Genomic DNA, 22,621 nt, shown 5'->3' on the forward strand with positions numbered 1-22,621 from the left:
CATTCATCATCTGATTTCTGCTGGATCTACAGACACTGATGCAGACCACTCGATTTCATCACTGGCCCTATTGCGCTATGGAAGTTAAAGTGTCATGACTGCTCTATGCATATTGGATTTAGGGGAATTTTTATTGTTAAATAAATGTGTGAACTAGTTGCAACAGTGTTCTTTTGTATTTACTCTGCAAATACAAAAAAACAAAACCTGCAACCAGTGGTCATTTGAAAATCTTTTTATGTTCAGATACTGAGCCTTCGTAAGGGTTGACTACTTCAGATTTGATGCACTCATTGTGGACTTCATGTGGATCACAACTTCTGGATAAGAAAGTTACAACTAAGGTGTCGATGTGAACCTTGAAACCAGCTCTACTGGATTCTTATCAGAAATCATGCATAAAAAATCAGCCATCTGGGTTCTGATCTGCTATAAAAGATGAGGATTTGAGTGATGGTAATTAATGTGTCCTGTGCCCTACCCTTAAGGAATAGGCTCTGTAGTATGCTATGGCTACATTAGACTTTCTGGAACACACCGCTGAAAAGAACTGATGTGTTCAGATCATCTGTGTAGGGCTGTGATTTGTAGTCTAAACTTTTAGTTGTATTCTGAGGTAACGACAAAATAAATTCAACCACACTGAGGTCCACCAAGTGGGGGAAGGGGTGAAGGAGAGAATAATCTTGTTTTTTTTTTTTTTGTAATTTTTTATTTGGATAGTGCTTTTTTTGTTTTGTTTGTGTTCTACATTAAAGCCTTTTTTGCTTTGACTTGAAATAAGTTCTTTGGTCTATGGCCATACCACCCTGAATGTGCCAGATCTCATCTGAAATAAGTTCTTTGACAGAGCATATTGCTTGGTTAAGTAACCTGAAGTGTGCATTAGGATTGTGAAATGTCTCCTGAGTATGCGAATCCTGAGGGTGGAAGACGGTGGAACCAAATAGCCTTTGATGCAAAGGAGATGCTGGAGGCTCGACTTCAGGTGCTACTAATGCCTGGTCTAATCAGGTCTAAATTGTATAATAAACTGCAGTGGGAAGAATATGCTTTCTGCTGAGGCTAAGGGGTTCACTGATCTGTTCTTACAAATTCAGAGCAACATGAGCAAAACCTCAGCTAAAACCCATTTAAGTGTCATGGATTGTGCATGATCTTTGATAAGAATTCCTTATATACTTGTGCCCAAATTTTCAAGGTATTGGCTATTCTAAAGGTGCAGTTATTATACCAGCTAGCTCTGTTTTCAACCTTTTGGCGTGTCTTTATGTTCATTTGGAGAGTCAGGGCGAAAGACAGGTGATGTAGCACTTCTGTTTTTAATAATTACAGCTTAAAAATACCTATTAATTTTAGTTTTTGGTTCCTTAAAGGGACTTGAGGAAGCTACCCAGGATTACAGAAGAGTATCCACTTAATGAGATAGTCTGGCAGTTTCCTAGTTTTGTATCTTTGGTTCAATAGAAATATCTGAAAGTGGTAATGCGACCACTTGATGCAGAGTCCGGGTTTCTCTGTAATAAATCCCTTTGCCAAATGCATTAGTTTCAGACTTGCTACTGTCAAGAGGGAAGCAAGTGGGTGAGTAAAACTATTTTGATGTGGGAGCATTTTCGGATAGGAGTTTAGTCTTGATGAACGTATCAGTGCAGGAATTGGACTCCTAGGAGGGTTTTAGTGTCTTCTGACGGGAACTGCCACGAACATCTGGGCTATAATGTTGACATCTGAGGTGGCAGGCAGGGTCCTGCCTTCTAATGTATTTGGGTGAGTAGCTGAGCCTGCCAAGGGGAGGTTGAATGATTAAATCAGAAATGGGATTCTGGCAAACTGAAGACTTTATTTGGGAACCAAAAACCTTAAAAAAAATTGCCTCTTTATCATTAACTGTGAATTTTCACTGAAAAGTATGCATTTTTTTCCTAGCAAAATTTTGTTGAGGGTTATGTTACTGAAGAATGAACAGAGATGAATAAGTGAAGGTGTTATGTAAAGGCATACTGTACTCAAAATCTGAAAACCTGCAGCAGATTTAAATTCCAACTCTTATTAAAACTTTTTAAAAGATCGTGAAAATATCAAAATGTACATGAATCAAGTTTTAATATACCATGTGATGGGTGGATGAGGCTGTCCATTGTACCATTTGTTTGAATTCTCTGGCATGGTTTGGCAATGCAAGATCTCTGAAATATTAACAAATTCAATAAAAAGTAAATATATGGAAAAAAATTGGTATTATACTACATATAGTACTGTTTTGTAAACTACCTTTAAAAAGAAAGCTTATCATGGCCATTTCCCCATTTCTCTAAATATTTTCGAACAGCTGTTGTTTTCATTGCTGTTGTATTTTTATAATCTATTTAATACATGTCTTTAATACATTCAATAAATTTATTTAATAAATCCCCTATTTCAAATTTAGGTAACTTTCTGTTGTTAAGTACTATACATTGTTGCAGTGAACCTACTTTTACTTAGCTATTTGTATTCTCTCTGATAACATCTTTAAGACTGATTCCTAGAAATTAAGTTGCTGCATCATAGATCAGATATAGTTTGAAAGTTGTCTAATTGCTTTCTGTGTGAATTTTCTATTGCTGCTATAACAAATTACCACAAATTGGCCAGGCATGGTGGCTCGTGCCTGTAATCCCATCACTTTGTGAGGCCAAGGCAGGCAGATCACTTGAGGCCAGGAGTTTGAGGCCAGTCCGGCCAACATGGCAAAACCCCATCTCTACTGAAAATACAACAATTAGGTGGGCGTGGTGGCCCACACCTGTAATCCAAGCTACTCAGAAGGCTGAGGCGTGACAATCGCTTGAACAGGGTAGGTGGAGCTTGCAGTGAGGCAAGATTGTGCCACTGTACTCAGCCTGGGTGACAGAGTGAGACACTGTCTCAAACAAAACAGAAACAAATTGCCACAAACTTATTGATTTTAAACAATACAAATTTATGTTCTTAACAGTCTTGTAGATCAGCAGGGTTGCATTACTACTGAAGGCCCTGAGGGATAAATGGTTTATAAGGCCTGTGGAATACATTTTCATTCTTTAATCCATCATTATTCTCCTTTTGGTTTTTAGGTTCTAGAAGCTGCCTGCATTTCTTGGTTTATAGTCCCTTCTTCTATCTTTAATGACAATAGTGTAGCATCTTCAAATTTTTTTCCTTTCTCTCTTTCTCACCTCTGCTTCCTCCATCATTTCATCTCCTTATCTTACTCTGACGTTTCTGCCTTCATCTTCCTCTGTAAGGATCCTTGTGATTACATTAAGCCCACATCGATATGGCTAATCCAGGATAATCCCCCCATCACAGGAGTCTTAATCACATCTGCAAAATCCCCTTTGTCACGTGATCAACATGCATAGGGTCTGGAGATTAAGATGTGGATATTTTGGAGAAACATTATTCTATCTAGTGAATCATCCGAAAAGATTTTACCAACATATAATCCTATTAGCAATTTATGAGAGTACTTTTACACTAAAACTTAACTTAACTCTGGGTATTAAAATTTTCTTAAAACTTAACTGATGTGATAGGGAAAATGCTGATTTTTTTTTTCAGTGTGAATTTGAGAACTAGTAAAGCCATATTGTTCATATGTTTGTTGACAATTTAAATTTATTGTTTTGTTGCAAATCAAACTTACAATGAGATACCACTTTACTCCTACAAGAATGGCCATAATCAAAAAATAAAAATGAATAGATGTTGGCATGGATGTGGTGAAAAGGGAACACTTTTACAAGGCTGGTGGGAATGTAAACTAGCACAATCACTATGGAAACAGTGTGGAGATTCCTTAAAGAACTAAAAGTAGAATTACCATATGATCCAGCAATCCTACTACTGGGTATCTACCCAGTAGAAAAGAAGTCATTATACAAAAAAGATACTTGCACATGCATATTTATAGCAGCATAATTCACAACTGCAAAAATAGGGAAACAGCCCAAATGCGCATTAATCAACCAGTGGATAAAGGAATTGTGATATATATATATCATGGAATACTATTCAGCCATAATAAGGAATGAAATAATGGCATTTGCAGCAACCTGAATGAAATTGGAGACCATTATTCTAAGTGAAGTAGCTCATGAATGGAAAATCAATATGTTCTCATTCTTAAGTGGAAGCTAAGCTATGAGGATGCAAAGGCATAAGAATGATACAGTGGACTTTGGGAACTTGGGGGAAAGGGTGGGAGGTGGGTGAGGGATTAAAGACTATACATTGGGTATAGTGTACACTGCTTGGGTGATGGGTGGACCAGAATCTCAGAAGTTACCACTAATTGTCTTTTTATTTTTAAAATCAATTTGTCAGGATGTCCATTCTTTGTTAGTCACATATATTGTAAATTTTAGTTTAATTAAAAAAAATTGATATATATATGTGTGTGTGTGTCTGTGTGTGTGGGGGCTGGGCATGGTGACTCATGCCTGTAATCCCAGCACTTTGGGAGGCTGGGATGGGTGGATCACCTGAGCTCAGGAGTTCGAGACCAGCCTAGCCAACAAGGTGAAACCCCTTCTCTATTAAAAATACAAAAAAATTAGCTGGGCATGGTGGCAGCACCTATAGGCCCAGCTACTTGGGGAGCTGAGGCAGGAGAATCACTTGAACCCGGGAGGTGGGGTTGCAGTGAGCTGAGATTGTGCCACTGCACTCCAGCCTGGGAGACAGAGCGAGATTCTGTCTCAAAAAAAAAAGAGATATATATTGTGTATTTATATAATTGTTAAAATCTTCTGAAGTATAGTCCATCAGTGTTTCTTATTGTCATTTTTTTATGCTTAGTCCATTCTCACCATCTTGTAAGATTATGTAAATATTAATCTGTATCAACACCTAGATTTGATATATTTTCATTTTATATATTTAGTTATTTTTAATGATTGCGAAATTAATTTTCAGTTTTCCATGAAGAAGAGATACAACTTGGTATCCAACAAAATAATCTGTGCCATCCTTTGATCACAAAATCAATTTCTTTATCATATACCATGTATATCAATTTCATAAATGTTTCTGGGGTTTCTAATCATTCAGTTTATCTATTTGTGTCTTTTTGGGTCAATACTTCACAAAACAATTTTCTAGTTTTCTGTTATCTTTTAATAATTGCCAGTTCAGATTTATCCTCCTTCTGTGATTTATATTTTTAAATTGTGTTTATATCATGGTTAAATTCTCCTATGTTTGATAGGAACTGTACTTGTTCCATGAATTAATATGGGGAGAATAAACTGTTTTTTTTTTTTTTTTTTAAAGATGGGGTTTCACCATGTTGGTCAGGCTGGTCTTGAACTCCCGACCTCAGGTGATCCGCCTGCCTTGGCCTCCAAAGTGCTTGGATTACAGGCGTGAGCCACCATGCCTGGCCGAGAATAAACTTTTTTTAATATTTAATCTTTTTATCTAGAAACTTGAGATGGCCATTTATTTATTTAAGTCCCTTTTTAGGTCACTCCAAGTTTCATTGTTTTCTTCATATAGGACCTCAATTCATTTCATAATACATTTATTCCTATGTATTTTATATTTTTTGTTTGTATTCTGAGTAGGATTTTCCATTATGTTTTCTAACTGGTTATTATAGGAATATAGAAAAACTCTTGAATTTTAAATACTTATTTTGTTATCAAAAATCTTACCGGGCTCTCTTAATTAATCTTTTTTGTTTCAGTTTCTTCTATTCCAGTTTTAGTTAGAAAGCAGTATCATGTAAAAATACAAATAATTTTGATTCTGTATACAATAGTTACAGTTCACATTTTGTTTCCTGCCTTATTATACTGTCTGAAAATTTCAAGTTGGTGTTAAATAATTGTTGCTAGGGGGCTTCTTTGCCCCGCCATTAAAGGAAATGTCTGCAGTGTACCAAAGGATCTTCCTCTTCCATGGCAGATGTTGGTTGTGGGGCACTATTTCCTGCTGAGAATACAGTAAGCTTAAGAATTCTTCGCATATTACTTTGGGTAACCACTAGTAGCCAGCTGAAAACGACATACATAAAGGAACCTCTATCCCCTCCTCTTCTCTTGTTCTGTTTTACTATTAAGTATGAGCTTAGCTGTTCCTAATTAGTGAAGTGTTTTATCAGAAACACGCTCTAAATTTGATCAAATGTTCTATTTTGTACATCTAGTGATAGTTATTACAGTATTATATTTCTTTTTCTTTTTCTTTTTTGAGACAGAGTCTTGAATTGTCACCCAGGCCGGAGTGCAATGGCTCAATCTTGGCTCACTGCAACCTCTGTCTCCCAGATTCACACGATTTCCTGCCTCAGCCTCCTGAGTAGCTGGGATTACAGGCTCGCACCACCAGACCTGGCTACTTCTTTTGTATTTTTAGTAGACATGGGGTTTCACTATGTTGGCTAGACTGGTCTCAAACTCCTGACCTCGTGATCTGCCCACCTCAGACTCCTAAAGTGCTGAGATTACAGGGATGAGCCACCGCACCCAGCCAGTACTATATTTCTTAAATCTTCTACCCTCTTTGAATTCTTGAGATAAACTCTACTTGGCCAAGGTGACTTGATCTTTTAATATTCTCCTATAGCTGACTTGGTAGAATTCTACTTAGTATTTTTATTGCTATGTTGATAAATGAGATTGGTTTAAGATTTATTTTTGTACTCTATTTGTCATATCTAGCTTATAAAAACTAAATTATGCTAGTTTAAAAATTACTCTTGTTCTTTGAAAGTTTGCAAGAACTTTTGCAGTGATTATATTTGAAAAACTTAAAAAATTTTCTGCTTATGGTATTTTTTCTTGTTTTATTTTATTTCCAGGAAATTATTGATCTAAGTAAGATTTAAAATATATAGGGTTACACATAGAGCTCTATGACAGTTTACAAAATCTCATAAACATCTGTTATCTCCTTTTTCCTATTTCTAATTTTGTGTTTGGGTTCATTTTTATTTGTGGATTCACATTTTTAGAAAATTGTATATTTGATTGGATTTTCTCCTCAGACTTCTTCCATTTATTTATTCACTCATGCATTCATTCCAAACTAATGTTTCAAGCCACCATTATATGCAGATTACTCTATTGGACACTAGAGGCTCAGTGGGGCAATGGTTAGTCATGGTCTCTGTCCTGTGGAACTTATAGTCTAATGAGGTATACAGGCAGTGAACAAATTAAATGCAATAAGTCCTAGAGTATTAGGAAATATGCTAGGAAGAGTTAACCCATATTAGTGTCAAGGAAACCTCTCTGAAAGAAAGAAGAAACCCTAGAAAGAAGGTTTAAACTATGAAAGACTTAGTAATTTAGATGTTATTTAGGGGAGTTCCATTCCAGGTTGAGAAAATGTTCTGAGGCAGAAAATAAAACTAAATGAGACCAATGGGGCTGGGGCATCAGAAAATTCTTCTTTTTCTTTCACTAATATTTAGATTTCTGCTTTTATTGATATTATTCCCCTTTTCTATTATTCTTATGTTTAATTGCTTCTTGATTACTCATTTTTTCCCTTTATCATTCTCTCTTTAGTTCAGTTTGATAAAAACAAATTTAAGGCTATACAGTTCCCTTTAAGTATCATTTGGGCTTCAGTCATAATTTGTAATTTAACGTTTTGTTATTTTTTAAATTGTCTTTATTTATAGTCTGAATTCCTTTTTGGACTAAGAAGTATTTAGCAAACAATTTAAGGTAATATATGACTATAGTAGGATAGGAAAGGTAATATGTTTTTCTCATCTATTATGAAGTCTTATGGTTGTGACTTCTATAACAAAAGACAAATTAACAAGAGAAAAGCATAGAAATTTATTTAATGTAAGTTTTTTTCAACTTTTAAGTTCAGGGGTACATGTGCAGGATGTGCAGGTTTGTTACATAGGTAAACGTGTTCCATGGTGGTTTACTGCACAGATCATTCCATCACCCAGGTATTAAGTCCAGCATCCATTAGCTATTCTTCTGATGCTCTCCTGTGTCCCTCCACCCTGACAGGTGCGCAGCGTGTGTTGTTCGCTGCCACGTGTCAATGTGATCTCATCATTCAGCTCCAACTTATAAGTGAGAACATGTGGTTTTTTGTTTTCTGTTCCTGTGTTAGTCTGCTGAGGATAATGCCTTCCAACTCCATCCATGTCCCTGCAAAGGACATGATCTCGTTCCTTTTTATGACTGTGTTGTATTCCATGGTGTATATGTACCATATTTTCTTTATCCAGCCTATCATTAATGGGCATTTAGGTTGATTCCATGACTTTGCTATTGTGAATAGTGCTGCAATGAACATACATGTGCATATATCTTCATAATAGAATGATTTCTATTTCTTTGGGTATATACCTGGTAATGAGATTTCTGGGTAAAATGGTATTTCTGCCTCTAGGTCTTTGAGGAATCACTGTACTGTGTTCCACAATGGTTGAACTAATTTACACTCCCACCAGCAGTGTAAAAGTATTCTTTTTTCACCACAACCTTGCCAGCATCTGTTGCTTTGTGACTTTTTAATAATTGCCATTCTGATTGATGTGAGGTGGTATCTCATTGTGGTTTTGATTTACATTTCTCTAATGATCAGTGATATTGAGCTTTTCTCATATGTTTGTGGTCACATGTATGTCTTTTTTTGAGAAGTGTCTGTTTATGTCCTTTGCCCATTTTTTAATGGGGTTGTTTGATTTTTTTTTGAAAATTTGTTTAAGTTCCTTGTAGATTCTGCTTATTTAATGTAAGTTTTATGTGACATGAGAGCCTTCAGAAATAAAGATTCACAGACAACTTAGACTGCTCTTAATGCTAAAAAATAGCTCAAATACTTTCAGAACAATAGTACCACCCAGCAGCTGGGATTCTTTTCTTTTCTTATTTGCCTTCTGTCTTGACTTTTTTTTCTTCAGATACTTGGATTGGAAGTAATCTTAAACCTTTGGAGTTCAAGACTTTTAAAAATGGCTAAATAAATAATCTCCACATGTAAAAGGCCACTGATGCCTACTTCTGTTTAGAGCAACTGTTGAACTCAGCTGCTGAGGGGCTTCAAGACAGCTGACCAGAGACATCTCCTACTCACCTCCTCCACAAAGAACTTAAATAGTGAGTAGATAATCACACTTAAAATAGATCATCCAGGAGAGAACGCTGGAATTCAATGAAGAAGTGACAGGAAACACCTAAAGCAAGGAAGAATAAGAAAAAAAGGCAACCTGCTTAGCCAGGATAAGCTGGGAGCCAGGAGAGACTCCCCAGTGCAGGAAAAGGTTAGTGAGAGACCTCCAGTGGGCCCCATTCCCACTATGAACTCCTGCAATTTTAGCCATTGGAGAGGGCCTCAACTCTTTCAGGTCTTGAAACTAACATAGGAAATTGCCTGGAGACTACATAGTGGCACTGCTCCTGGGTCCCACACACTCCCAGAGACCTAAGCAGCCACAGCAAGGTGCCATTTTGAGATCCCAATGCCAATAGACGACATCTCACCCTGGGGCCCAACAGCACCTGCATTTACACATCCCTAGAGCCTCACTGACATCCTTTGCATGCAACCACTGCTGGAGCTACCTCTGATGCTAGGGCCCAAGTGCAGGCCACAGACTGCAACTGCCTCCAGCAGTGAAGCCACTGTGCGGTTTCACATGCCTAGATAGAGTTTCCTGCCCATGGTTGTTATTGCTGTGGACTGCTGTGTGTGGACTAAAGCATGTGCAGAACACAAGCAGAACACAAAGCATCAGCAAGTCAAGCACAGGCTGATGCTGTTAGGGCTGAACTGCGAGTGAAGCACATTTCTCACTCCCCTGTGTACAACTGATGCCACTGAAAGCAACTCTGGCCTCCTCAGTTTCAAGGCTGTAGCGCATTCCTGAATACTCTGCCAGGGGCCTGGGGAATCACCCCGTCTCTGCCTACCACAGTCAGTGTCTGCACACACCATTGAGAGGCCTGAAGACAAGTCTGCCTTGTGTAGCTTCACATCCCACCCCTCAGTGCTAGAAAACACAGTCCCAGAGTCTGGAGAATTACATAGCCCGGGCCACCACTGTTGGTACCTAAATACCTCTCTCGAGGTGTTGAGGTTGGACCCACCCACCCTGCTGCTACTATTACAGCTGGAACCTACCTTCGTGTGCCATTTGTGGGCCTGGAGACTAGTCTGCCCAGCTCATTGCAATCACCATTAACACCAGTGTGCACCACTTGGGATGCAGAGGGTTTACCTGCCACTGCTACTGCCATTGCTCATGCTATGCCTTCTACCCAGAGGCCTGAGAACCTGCCCGTTTGTTTGGCTCACTGCTGCCATCATTGGCATCTGAGCAGGCTGCCTATAGGCCTAAGAATCAGCCTGGCTGGATCAGCTACTACTGGTGCCAGCCTACACCACACTGGGGCCCCAAAGGCAGACATACTCAATCCAACTGCTGCCATCATTGAGACCTGAAGACTGGCCCACCTGGTATCCCCATTCCCAGCAAAACTTCACAGCCTCTACTAATAACCACACTCTAAGCCGTCAAGGAAATAAGACTCAGAACTAACACTATTTACAGCTAAAGAATTATACCAAGACTACTACTGCATCCACCCAGAATAATAGCCAAAGTGCCCTACCCAATACTATAAAACATTGTCAGGAAAAGTTCCTCCCTTACAAAAGTAAATTCAGAAAACTGGAGGAAGCAACTGTTAGACCAGATGCACAGATATCAATATAAGGGCACAGAAAACATTAAAAAACAAAGAAATGTGACACTTCCAAAGAAACACATTAATTCTTCAGCAATAAATTCCAGTCAAAATTAAATTTATAAACTCTCTGAAAAATTCAAAATATTGATTTTAAGGAAGCTTAGTAGAAGACGAGAATACTGAAAAACAATAAAAAAAGAAAAATTCAGGATATGAATGAGAAATTTATCAGAGATAGATATCATAAAAAAGGGCCAAACAGAAATTCTGGGAATAAAGGACTCATCAAATAAAATAGAAAATACATTTGAAAGCATCCACAATAGACTAGATCAAATAAAAGAAAAATCTGAAACTTGAAGACAGGTCTTTTGAAATAACCCAGTCATACAAAAATAAGGAAAAAGAAAAAAAAATAATGGACAGAGACTTTCTGACATATGCAACTCCATGAAGTGGCCAATTAGTCAAAATTTTGGAGTCCCAGAAGGCAAAGAGAAAATAAAAGGGATAGAAAACCTATTTAGGCCAGGTGTGGTGGCTCACGCCTGTAATTCCAGCACTTTGGGAGGCAAAGGTGGGTGGATTGCTTGAGCCCAGGATTTTGCGACCAACCTGGGCAACATGGAAGACCCCTATCTCCAAAAAGAAAAGAAAAGAAAAAATTAGCTAGGCTTGGCGTCATTTCTCCAGGAGGAGAAAGAGAGCTCCAACTATGTGGGAGGGGATTCCAGAGAGCTGGAAATCCAGTGTGGGTGAAGGAGCAGGGGAATTTATCCTGGGAGAAATTCCCCCCTACCCAAGTTCCTCTGGCCAATAAAAGGAGTTCCTTTAAACGTCCACTGGGGTGATTGACTTTTAGTTTCTTCCTGCTCCCGTGAAATTTAAACATAAACTGTTAAATCTCCTGGATGGAGAGAGATGGAAGGAAGGCATGGCTTTGGGAAGTTCTTGCCCTTAAAACTATGCCACCTTGTGGACCCAGAAAGAGAACACATTCCCTCACCACTCTCAGCATTCAACAGATCATCTAGGCAGAAAATTAACAAAGAAACATTAGATTTAAACTGCACATTAAACTAAGTGGATCTGACAGACTTTACAGAACATTTTATCCAACAGCTATAGAATATACATTCTCCTCATTAGTACATCAAACATTCTCCAAGATAGACCATATATTAAGACACAAAACGTCTCAATAAATTTTAAATAACTAAAATCATTTAAACTATCATCTTAGACTACAATGGAATAAAACTAGAAATCAATAACAAGACAAACAATGATGAAAGAAATTGTAGAGAATGCAAACAAAGGGAAAGACATCTCATGTTAATTCATCAAAAGAATTAATGTCATTAAAATGACCATATTACTCAAAGCAATTTAAAAATTCAATGCAATCCCTATCTAAACACCAGTTTCATTTTTCACAGAATTAAAAAGAAAATCCTAAAATTTATATGGAACAACAACAAAAAATCCCAAATAGCCAAAGCAATCCTGAGCAAAAAGAATGAAGTTGGAGGCATCACATTACCTGACTTCAAAATATATTACAAGGGTACAATAACCAAAACAGAATGGTATTGGTATAAAAACAGACACATAGACTAATGGAACAGAATAGATAATCTAGAAATATATCTACATATTTACAGCCAGCTTATTTCCTTCCTTCCTTCCTTCCTTAAAGGACAAAATGTTATGTTATAATGGTAATAAATTAGGAGGAACTTGGCAAGGCTGTTTGTTCAGATTCTTCTTGCTATCCCTGTGACATTCCTTCCCTCTGGGTATAGGACAAGACACTGATCACATAATGGTATTCATGGGAGAAGGGAAGGAGAAGGCCAAGAGTGACTTTCCTGGCTTTTATGGCCTGTTTCAGGGAAGAAGGGAGTAGGGAAGGTAAAGTATTCTTCCTGCTTCCTCTGTTTTCTCAAATACCTAAGTGCTATATTTTGGGAACACTATCAGTGCTAGAAATAATTTATGGTAAAAAGGTATTACTGGCCTAACCAGGGAATGTTTTGTGGATCTTTAGCTAGATTAACCCAATATATGAGGGCTCCTTGTTTTTCTTAATCTTCTCAAATTCCTTTTTACCAGAGAGCTCTTTCTTTTAAAACTTTTTTTCTGAGATGGGCTTACTTGTTTTCACAGATTTATACTTCTAGACTTTGAAAAACTTTTTTCTTGTCCTCCTTAGATAATCATTAACTACAAATTTTCATTGTTGCCAACCAGAACAATTACTGAATTGTCTCTACATTTTCATCACATTAATTCATATATACACTGATATTATATCAAATTATATCACTTATTAGGTAGCTTTATAGGTTTTTTATTTTTCAGAGGAAAAATGTTACTATATAAGGGTAAAATTAGTCGGCTGTTATGTATCTATGAACCATTTTTCCCAATGTTAAATAATGCTAAAATTATTTTCCTTTAGATGAAAAGAGATGACTTCAGTGACTTTTCTTTTATAATTCAGTGTGAAGCTAGCTTGAAGCTATCTTTGAATGCAACTCAATGTGATGTGCCTGCCTCAGGCAACTGACATTTCAGATTGTGATTCTTTTCACCCCAAAGCAAGAAGGTCTGCTCTTTTCTGTAGTTAGAGCTATTTTAATGAAGTTAATTTAAGAGGTCAGAATCCAGCTTGTGACTTCTCAGATTCTTTCATTTGCATTACAAATCATTTAAGGGAAAATGGAGCAACTGACTAAAAGATGTTGGAGAAGGACTAGAGTAAAACATTATTAATGTGAACTGTTATTTTTGAAAATCTGATCATTTAGACAGAGGTAATGAATGCCATTGGACAAAATGCTTTACAATGGAAATCAGTAAGAGTTCATTGGGGAGATTAAAATATTCACTAGAACAGAATTTTTAATCACTGTCAGTATCTGGGAATACCAATTACATGATGCCCAAATCACATTATAAACAACTCCTTCCTGTTTTTCAGGCCAAGGGGTAAAAGAAGTGAGTCTTGATCATTTGGTCTTGTGCATCACTCTGTTGGTCATCATAACTGCATGAATGGATGCTGGAAACCCAATACAGTAAGTCTTCATTTCTTGTCCTTGATAAGATTCTTGGAAACCTTGCAACTTTAGAAGAAACTACTTATAACAAAACAAATTTTACCATAGGCTGATATAAAGCAGAGTTAAGTTTTAAGATATATTTCTGATCACAAAAACATCACTAAACTTTAAATTTTTAAAATTTTACTTTTTGTTTTTGAGACAGGGGCTTCCTCTGTTGTCCAGGCTGGAGTGCAGTGGTGTGATCATAGCTCACTGTCACTTTGGTCTCCCAGACTCAAGTGATCCTCCCACTTCAGCCTCCTGAGTGACTAAGACTACAGTTAAGCACCACCATGCCCAGCTAATTTTTATTTTTATTTTTTTGTTTTTTTGGAGACATGGGGTCTCACTGTTTTCCAGACTGATCTCAAACTCCTGGACTCCCAAAGTGCTGGGATTACAGGCATGAGCAACCAGCATAACCAGCCACTAAACTTTTAAATAAAGACACAAAACACTTTTAATATTAAGCATTAAAATACATGTGAACTATTCATGTATTAATAAACACAAGCAAGATAATTATTTACCCAGTTTTTGGTGAATCAGTAAGTGATGGCAGTAATAATGGTTGTTAAGTCAAGGAACATCTCCTACTATCACACAGTTAAAAAACTAACTGACAAACAGGGCAGGTGCTCTGTGCACTTTCTTAGCTCATCATTTATCGTCATCTATCTGTATGATTACCACGTACATTAAGAATTTTTATTTGATAATACTTTGTATTCATTCATCCATTTTTCAACTTGCTTATTAGAGTTCAAGGTCTGAGGTGGCCAGAGCCTATCCTGGTAGCTCAGGGCACAAGGTGGGAGCCAATTCCGACAGGATGTCATTCCATCACAGGATGCACTCATCCCCATGCTCAGTCAGACTGACACCATTTAAATGCACCAATTGCACACACATACACAGCTTTGAGATATGGGAGGAAACTAGAGTGCCCAGAGAAAACCCATACAAACATGGGGAGAATGTGCAAACTTCACACAGACAGTGGTCCCAGCTTGGAGTTGATTTTTTTTTCTCATCAATGTTATAACAAAATGATGTTAAATGAACCAATATTATTTAAAGGTCTGCTGTACCAATATTTATTGACTATCTGGGCAGTATCGTTCAGAGGACATAAAGTAAAATCAATATGTGGTATACTTTCTTAAAGCTAATTTTATTTAAAAAATAAAATAATTTGTCAAAAAACATATTGAAATGAATAGATTACTTTTGTTGTAGAATATTACTGGATTTCGTCAGTTGTCATTTTAGTGCTTAAATGGGTATTGATCATGTATTTGAATTTCTAACAATTTTCTTGCAAACAAATGGAGGAATAAAAGCTTACTCTCTCTTTCAAAACAGCAAGTAAGCAAACAAAACCGCAAGCCAATAACTAACAAACATGCATATCTACAGCTCCTGTCAGCTCCCTGATAAGATGAAAAAGAGTGAGAGATTTATTAATGGTAGAGGTGGTTTTGTTTTGTTTTGTTTTTTTGTTTTTGTCTACTTATGTTTGGGTAAGTCTATCATACTACGGGTATGTATTCATGGACAAATGATCAATCTCTTGATATTGAAAAGCATTGAGTATCAGCTGTGGAGGGAGATAGAAAGACAACAATGGACCCAAGCCACACAAGTTTTAAGTTTATAGATACCGTACATCTCTTTTTTCTTGTTCAAGAATTTCATTACATTTGCATTTCTCTGAGAGGTGGCATACAATTTTATAATCAAGAGGAACAAGATAGAATCTTTTGTGCTTTCTGCTGTAGTTGCTCATTTGTGGTTTAATTGTTGGACCAGTACGGAAATAAATGGCTTTAATTCTAAAGAATTAAGAAGACATGAGCAATATATGAATGCAGAAGATAGAGGCTGGAGCTCTTCTTACTTAGGAAAAGTAGTCAGCCTTCACACACTCAGTAAGCAAGTTAATGAACTCCACTGGTAAAAGATAAACAAAAAGTGGTGCTTCTTTCCTTCTTTACTATATGGATAGTTATTTTTACTTTCCCATATAATAGGAATGATTTATGTAAATAGCATTTGTCTCTAATAGTGAAATGAGCATTGTATAGAGAATGACAAGAACTGGATTTAAACATGACATTATGGTTAACTAAATGTGTAATTTTATCCAAAATTATACACTTAAACTCCCTGGGTGTTAGTTTTCTTTTTTTTTTTTTAAGTGAATATATTATAGCACAAAATTTCTAAATTCTCCAACTTATCTCTAAATTTAATCTAATATCTAGTCCAGATTCAAATTTCCCTAAGTGGCCTAAGATGTGTCTTTAGAGATTTTGTAAAAATATAAAACCAATATAAATTAATAAATTCCACGTAATTTTTTGTCTTTTTGGATTTTGAAACAGTTTTCAAAGTCTTATCATAATAATGACTTCATGATGATTATGGAATATCCCATATTCTGAATTTGTCTGATTATTTCCTCATACTGAGATTTAAATTCTTTCTTTATCTGTTACATTTTCTTTTCCTTTAATTGTTTATTGTTTGTTTTTTGAGATGGAGTCTTACTCTGTTGCCCAGGCTGCTGTCATCCATCGTGGAGTGCAGTGGCAGTGGTTATGGCTCACTACAACCTCCGCCTCTTGGGTTCAAGTGATCCTCCTGTTCCCGGACCAAACTGAGGGTTGGGCTGCTGTTTCTCATGGCCTAGTACAAGATGCAGATGTAGTGGGGAGGAAGAGGTTTTTTATTTCTGTAACTGGTTACAGGGAGAAGGCCTGGAAATTATCACCAGACAAACTCAAAATTACGATGTTTTCCAGAGCTTATATACCTTCTACGCTATATGTCTACATGTAAGTGTGCATTAATCTAAAGACATAAGTGGTTAACTTCTTTTAATCTATAATTAAGGTCTGAGTCCTGAAGACCTTCTTCTGGAGCCTCAGTAAGTTTACTTAATCTAAATGGGTCTAGGTGCTGTGGTGATTACCCTTATCTTGTCTCCTGCTAAATCATAAAAGTTTGGAAAGTTCCTTTAGACCCCAATAAACTTGTTTGTGGAGGCCTGGGGAGTTTCTTCAGACCCCCAATAAAACTTGTTTAATCTGAAAACTTAGGAAAACTAGTCAGCCTTCACACACTCAGTGAGCAAGAATTCCTTTCTTATCTTGTCATGCTTAAAGGCCCAGGAAAAGCCTAGGCAAAACTCTTGGTAGGCTCTTTGTTACATTCCAGTCTTTGTACACGGGCACTGGCTCAATCACCTTTTAATGTTTAACCTAGCTACTCAGTCAGTGCTGGGACAGTTGTAATGGGGGTCTGCATTAGTGAGACCTGGCCTGCCACACTCCCGCCTCAGCCTCCCAAGTAGTTGGGCCTACAGGCACGCCCCACAACTCCCTGCTGATGTTCATATTTTAAGTAGAGATGGGGTTTCACCATGTTGGCCAGGCTGGTCTTGAACTCCTGACCTGAAGTGATCTGCCTGCCTTAGCCTCCCAAAGTGCTGGGATTACAGGCATGAGCTACCATGCCTGGCATTATCTGTTATATTTTTCTGTAAACTAACTTCATTTATTTCAGTGTAGCATTTTTCACAAGATTACTTCATAGGTTATATTGAAGTATATTTTGCATCATACCAGAAGTTACATGATGTCATACTGTCCCAGCGTTAGTGATGGAAAGGTTTATCCTTGATTAAAGTGGTGACTACCAGATCACTCCATTTTTTTTTTTCCATCCAACTTATATATTTTGTACTTCTTTGACTTTCAGTGTCATTTCAGGACTTTTTATTACTATACTTTTGGACTTCCTAAACATATATTCATCTTATCAATGGTTGCCAGCTAAGTCTTTTAATCATTTTCATTATCTCCTTGGAGCAGGTATTCCCAGTTGACTATTAGTATCTAAAGTCCTTACCCTGTTGTCGTAGTCTAAAAACACCTTATATTTTGTGGTCCTCTACCAAGCTTCATTCTACTCCAACTAAATTAATTTGCTTTTTGTATTCTACATATGATCTTTTCATCCTCACCTCTGCCTTCCATATCCATTGCCTTCCTCTGTAATTCCTCCTTGACTGCTGTGACTTGTTTATCACCTCCTTTATGATTTATCCCAAACCACTAAAATCATTCTCAATATTTGGTTTCTCCTAGTGGTCAAATATTCAGTTTATGGTATATATTTTTATAATTTTCTTTTTTTAAAATTTTTATTTATTTATTTATTTTTATTGCATTTTAGGTTTTGGGGTACATGTGAAAAACATGCAAGATTGTTGCATAGGTGCATACGTGGCAGTGTGATTTGCTGCCTTCCTCCCCTTCACCTATATGTGGCATTTCTCCCCATGCTATCTCTCCCCAACTCCCCACCCCCCGCTGTCCCCCTCCACTCCCCCCCAACAGACCCCAGTGTATAGTGCTCCCCTCCCTGTGTCCATGTGTTCCCATTGTTCAATACCCATCTATGAGTGAGAACATGTGATGTTTGATTTTGTGTTCTTGTGTCAGTTTGCTGAGAATGATGGTTTCCAGGTTCATCCATGTCCCTACAAAGGATGCGAACTCATTGTTTTTGATGGCTGCATAATATTCCATGGTGTATGTGTGCCACATTTTTCCTGTCCAGTCTATCATCGATGGGCATTTGGGTTGATTCCAGGTCTTTGCTATTGTAAACTGTGCTGCAATGAACATTCGTGTGCATGTGTCCTTATAGTAGAACAATTTATAATCCTTTGGATATATACCCAGTAATGGGATTGCTGGGTCAAATGGAATTTCTATTTCTAGGTCCTTGAGGAATCTCCACACTGTCTTCCACAATGGTTGAACTAATTTACACTCCCACCAACAGTGTAAAAGTGTTCCTATTTCTCCACATCCTTTCCAGCATCTGTTGTCTCCAGATTTTTTAATGATCGCCATTCTAACTGGCGTGAGATGGTATCTCAATGTAGTTTTGATTTGCATTTCTCTAATGACCAGTGATGATGAGCATTTTTTCATATGCTTGTTGGCCTCATGTATGTCTTCTTTTTTAAAGTATCTGTTCATATCCTTTGCCCATTTTTGAATGGGCTTGTTTGTTTTTTTCTTGTAAATCTGTTTTAGTTCGTTGTAAATTCTTGATATCAGCCCTTTGTCAGACGGGTAGGCTGCAAAAATTTTTTCCCATTCTGTTGGTTGCCGATTCACTCTATTGACTGTTTCTTTTGCTGTGCAGAAGCTGTGGAGTTTGATTAGGTCCCATTTGTCTATTTTGGCTTTTGTTGCCAATGCTTTTGGTGTTTTGGTCATGAAGTCCTTGCCTACGCCTATGTCCTGAATGGTTTTGCCTAGGTTTTCATGTAATTTTCAATACAATGTTTCTTTCAACTGGAAATAATAAGTTTTCAATATAAGGATTATATTGATTCAAAGTTATAGTAGTTGAAAAATTGAAATAAGATTAAAACGTGATAAAACTGTTTAAGAGAATAACTTTTTTGTTTTTATATCCATAGCTTACATAAGAACTCCTCTTACATAAGAATATGAGTCAGCATAATGATGATGAATGAAAGTACTATTCTTTATAAAGTCAAGGAAGCCACCTTGTGAGACTAGGCTATTATTCAGCAGTGTTGTGTTTTCCTTTCTAATTTCAGTTTAGTTGTGATTTTTATGTGCCCTTTTTTTCTGGAATTGGGCAGTTTGTTCCAAATAGAACTTTTATGACTATGGTTTGCTAGGAAATACTGCTGGGCTTGCAGATCATTCATTCACTGATAAACTGAATTGACTTTCTCATATACTTAAGTCAGTTTTTTAGTGTGATGTAGTGAGAGAAAACTGGATTTAGAATCAGAAGACAGGGGTTTAAGTACTGCCTCTGCTACTTACCTTACATGCAACCTTGAGCAAATCCTTTAACCTATTTGAATTTTACCTCACTGAAAAACAAAAAATAAAAAACAATATCTTACCATGACTACTTCATTATGTTGTTGCAAAACACAAATTAGGTATTGTGAAAAATCCCTTATGATTTATAAAGCGCCATCAAAATATACAGGGTGATTATTGGTGTTTTACAACTTAATAAGAAGATTAATAGCTTCTTTTTTGGAAAAATTCTATTCCAAAATAATAAAATATTTGTCTGTTTTTGTGAAGTGGGAAAGGTAGATTTAATTGGGATTTTTAAAAAAGAAACATGGTTAAAAATAAAGAGAAAGAAGGTAATTTATTTTTATCTGAATCCCTTTTTGCCATATATTTCACTCATTTTCTCTCTTCTCTTTATTCCTTCTACATTATAACATTGTGTGTTTTTGTTTGTTTGTTGTTTTGGTTTGGTTTTGAAACATGTGCAATGACATCTTGCTAATTTTTAAAAATACTGAACCACCTCCTACTTTTAGGGATAGCTTTACCTAGTTGAACAAACTTCTCTACCCTTATGTCCTTCTTTTTCTGACAATTTTGCAGTAAATCATGTTCAATCAGTTAATGACATGATCAGTATTTGTGGCATACCTATTATATAGAAGTCAGTCTGTTATTAATGTAAAAATTTAAAAATGCGTAACACCTGTCCTGGATTCAATTTATTTGGATAATAAACTATATTAATCACCTACTATATTCATGGTTGTATAAAAACAGCTTCTGTTCTCAAGAAGACTTGATGTGAGTCTGGGAGACAAACCTAGAAAGATCTTAAAAATAAAATTATTGGTATGGAAATGAGAAATAAAGAAGAATTTATACAGAAGAGATTATTTATAAATTATTCCAAACGAAGGGAGAAGCTATTCACTGTAAAATATGGTAACTTTCAATTATACCAGGTGGTGATTTTTATTTAGAGAATGTTTAGGAATCCTATGGTGAGACTATTTGGGAAGGGGATTTGTGATCTATTGGTATGTAAAAAATTACCCTAATACGTAGTGGAAGTCACACTCTATCTCTCCTGCCACATTTTACTGATTAGAAGTCCCTAAGTTCAGCCTACATGCAAAGAAAAGAGAATTAAATGATTCAGTTCATTAGTACATCTTATACTTTCCATGCAGCTGCAGGTAATATCATCAGTAAACTTTCTGCCTCAAAATAATGGGGAGCCCCTCTCCTCCAGTTTCCAGTAATGTTTTTCTTATTTTTTTTTAAAGTCATCACCAGTAGCCTCCTCAAAGGCCATTAGGATTCTGTTCACACTCAAAGTCCTTTCAGCTTCCTCTCAGTTCTTGATTCTGAAACTTCTCCCACACTTTAGATTTTTATTACAGCATAGTGCCTTTTTCCGTGCTAAAATCTTCATTGGTTATCTATTGCTGTATAACAAATTGCCCAAAATGTAGTAGGGCAATATTGTATTATAAAAACAATAACAAACATTTATTATCTTCACAATTTCTGAAGGTTAGGAATCTAACAGTGGCTTAGCTAGGCGTTTCTGCCTCAGGATCCCTCTTGAGGTTGCAGTGAAGATGGAGGTGGGAGAATCTGTTTCCAAGGTTTCTCACCCTCAGGGCTGCTGAGTATTGGTGAGAAGGTTCAGTTTCTTCCAGTGTGGCTGCTTGAATGTCCTAAGGACATGATGGCTGACCTCCTCAAGAGCAGCCAATCCAAGAAAGCAAGGTGGAAGGGACAATGCCTTTTATGACCTAGTATCAGAAGTCACAAACCTTCACTTCTGCCACATACTATTCATTAGGAGAAAAGAAGTAAGTCCAATGCAAAATCAAAGGTGGGGACTTAGGCTTCTCCTTTTGAAATAAGAAATGCCAGAGAATTTGCAGACATATTTTAAAACCACACAGTCTAGATCCTGTTCTTGACCAATAACCCCTCTGGAAAGATCTCCAAGAGAATGTGCACACACACACACACACACACACACACACACACGAGGAAACAAGGCAAAGCTGGAATTTGATCCCAAACTCCAACATCATATAACTCCAGGTCTACAGAGAAATTTTTTACTGAAGCTAGATGGGTCTGAACAACATAAAAGCAGGCCAAAAGCCTCTTACATGTTCTTTCCTTCCAAAGCAAAACATGCCAGTAAGGGGAAAGTGGAAGGAGTATCTGTGAGAGAAGATAGGAGAGCCAAGCAAGCAGACAGACAGACCACGTTTCCTTTAATGTCTAGGGTTGCTTGCCTCGGGTTTCTCCTAATGGGGTAGTAGCTCCAGAGCTTCTTTTGTGTTGGAGGAAAAAAATCTGGAAAAGGGGAAATATAGATAATGGAATTTTCTTAGGGCAGCTATAGTGTTCTTATCACTCCAGGCCTGCGAACGAAAAGAGAAGAGGAATGGTCCAACATATGTATTCTGTGAAGTTTAATTAGCAAAGAGACTTTACTCAGTAGTACACTGGTCAGTATCGTGTCCTGAAAACTTACCAGATCATAGCACCAGACATCTTCTATTTCAAAGCACAATAACCTGGGGGCTAGGATTAGAATTTCCTCAGCTTTTCATTTATATCCTGTTAATCTAGTTGGCTTAACCATAATAATAATAGTCAATTTATAGTGTGATTGTGGCTTTTGTGGGGAAACAGCAGCACATTCAATAAGTCCCATTGATTCCATTTGTGGAACTCCTTCAGCAATGTTTTCTACTACAGCAATTGAGATCTAATGTAAAGGCAGTGCAGGCCTTGAGTCCCTTTATGTATGTCCCTTGATGTTGCCTCTAGAAGTTTCTGAAATAGATTAAGCCTGGAGACCAAGTTTATCCCATAATCACCATATGCACTATGCTGATTTCATTCTTCAAGAAAACCTTTTATTAATTCCTGCCACCTAAATGATGTT

General features: G+C 37.0%; 1 pseudogene; it reads left to right on the plus strand.

The window, feature by feature from the left end:
• LOC105710163 (protein CDV3 homolog) overlaps positions 1 to 22,621 on the plus strand; it is a 48,706-nt pseudogene that overhangs the window by 7,855 nt on the left and 18,230 nt on the right.

Source organism: Aotus nancymaae, unplaced genomic scaffold (genome assembly GCF_030222135.1).
Source record: "Aotus nancymaae isolate 86718 unplaced genomic scaffold, 86718_ANA_hifiasm-v0.15.2.pri h1tg000007l, whole genome shotgun sequence".
Lineage (NCBI taxonomy): Eukaryota > Metazoa > Chordata > Mammalia > Primates > Aotidae > Aotus > Aotus nancymaae.